The sequence below is a fragment of the Egretta garzetta genome, unplaced genomic scaffold, assembly GCF_000687185.1.
Source record: "Egretta garzetta isolate BGI_Z169 unplaced genomic scaffold, ASM68718v1 scaffold291, whole genome shotgun sequence".
Classification (NCBI taxonomy): domain Eukaryota; kingdom Metazoa; phylum Chordata; class Aves; order Pelecaniformes; family Ardeidae; genus Egretta; species Egretta garzetta.
The window spans coordinates 1,066,068-1,068,113 of NW_009258783.1; the positions used below are offsets into that span (position 1 = coordinate 1,066,068).

The 2,046-nt window shown below is 50.1% G+C and overlaps 1 protein-coding gene across 4 annotated transcripts in view; it reads left to right on the forward strand.

The window, feature by feature from the left end:
- Positions 1-2,046, forward strand: part of CELF2 (CUGBP Elav-like family member 2) — a 206,624-nt gene that overhangs the window by 103,313 nt on the left and 101,265 nt on the right. The gene's annotated exons all lie outside the window — the stretch shown is intronic.

Below are 2,046 nucleotides of genomic sequence, written 5' to 3' on the forward strand. Positions count from 1 at the left end.
AGAGTCCTCATCCCTGGAGGTATTTAAAAGAAGGCTAGATGAGGTGCTTAGGGACAGGGTTTAGTGGTGGGATGTCAGGGTTAGGTTAAAGGTTGGACTCGATGATCTCAAAGGTCTTTTCCAACCAAAGTGATTCTAAACCTCTTCTGCTTCAGTTTGTGCCCATTGCCCCTTGTCCTGTCACTGGGCACCACTGCAAAGAGTCTGGCTCCGTCCTCGTGACATCCACCCTTAAAATATTTGTATGTGTTGATGAGATCCCCTCTCAGTCTTCTCTTCTTCAGGCTGAACAAGCCCAGCTCCCTCAGCCTTTCCTCACAGGGGAGATGGATCCTAGTTGCTCTCCTCTGGACTCTCTCTAGGAGTTCCTCATCCTTCTTGAACTGGGGAGCCCAGAACTGGACACAGCACTCCAGGTGGGGTCTCACTAGTTAAGGCTGCATTACCTGCCTACCCGTGTATTGTATTGCCTGCAAGTGCCTTTCTGCGATACAGATAAACTCGCTGTATTCCAGCTGGGAATACCTGATTGACCTTGCTTGTTATAAAGGTAACGGTCATCGCTGGCCCGGCTACGGAGCCAGATGGAGCGTTCACAGTGCAGTGCACAGCTGGAGTCAAGCAAGAGACAGCGGAGGGAGGGTTCTGGATTCAGCCCTTCTTCCAAGGTGTGCTGTGGGCCACCTCCACACGGTTATTAAAATGTGCTGGCTGTGTTCTCCTGTGCAACGCTTTCTCCTCGGTCTCCTTTGCTGTTACGGGGATGCTGTGAGGTTGAACAAAAGCAGGCGTACCAGGTGGGACCTTACCTTGGTCAAGATTAGGGAGCCAGTGCAAGCAACAGCTTTGCTCCCTGCCCAAAGGACAGATTATTGTATCTATGTCACGCTCCAAGGGAACACTGAGGCTCGAGAGCCAGGATTTCTTCTGTTTACCATTTGGTTTGGATATTTCTCTGGAGTTGCAACAAACCTCTGTCTGTGATTAAGAGAACAGGATTGGTTTCTGATTCATCAGTAAAATCTACATCATGTTGTTTGATACAAAGTAGGTTTTTGCTTCATTAGCCACTTCTGCCTCCCAACCAGCATTATCCAGCATGTTTTCCCTCTCCCCATAGCAGCTGGTCACTGAGCACCCCATCTGCAGCCACAGAGCTTTACAGGAGTTTTGGGGTCTCTTCTTGATGTGACATGGCTCCAAAGAAGGGGCTGCCCACGTCCACGGGACAAGGACTGCATTCAGCCTCACCCTATTTCCCCTATGGACAGAGTAGGAACAGATTAGACTCTAAGGGTATGCCTACATTGCTGATTACTATGCTGGGTGGGAGCTATTTAAGTGTGAATTTTCCTTGTGTCTATACCTGCAATCTTGGGTTATGCATGTAAGTGCACAAGTGATGCTCTCAAAGTGATTTCCCTCCCACTGGGAGTAAAGTTGAAGTCGCAAGCTGGGATTTTGCATGGAGCATCCCACCTGCAACGTGGGTGCAAGGTTCTCCCACAGGAAGGTCTCCGCACGTGCCCCGTGCATCCCTGGGAGCAGACTTCATTACTGTGGGACGTTACAGGTCGCAGCAAGCCAAATCTTGGTCCTTGTTTCTTTGTCCCGTGCCTATCATGTTATAGGTGTCCCCTGAGGATCTACCTGTGAGCCCTGACCTCACCCTGGGTCGGGTGTTGAGCTGCTGGGGTTCCACGTGCTGCGGGAAGAGTTACTTTCCATGTTTGCAATGGAGAAAGTGGCAAGAACCTGAGCCTGTGTTTAGTCCCAGAGACCACTTAGCTGGACCATGCTGCCAAAGGGATAAACGAGGGATTAAGGCAACTAAAACTGTCTGCTTTACTGCGGGTTAGAGAGATGCAGCCTCACTCAGTGCTGCCAACCATCAGCAGCCTGCACTATCCTACCAGCGGCGAATTCTCCTGTAGCTTATCTTCCTTCTTGCAACTGAGATGCGTGTCCTACCTCCAGTCCTACCTGTTTTCAAATGTTGGGGAGCAAACCTGAGCTCTTATGTATAAGGCCCTTTAAATACGGTCC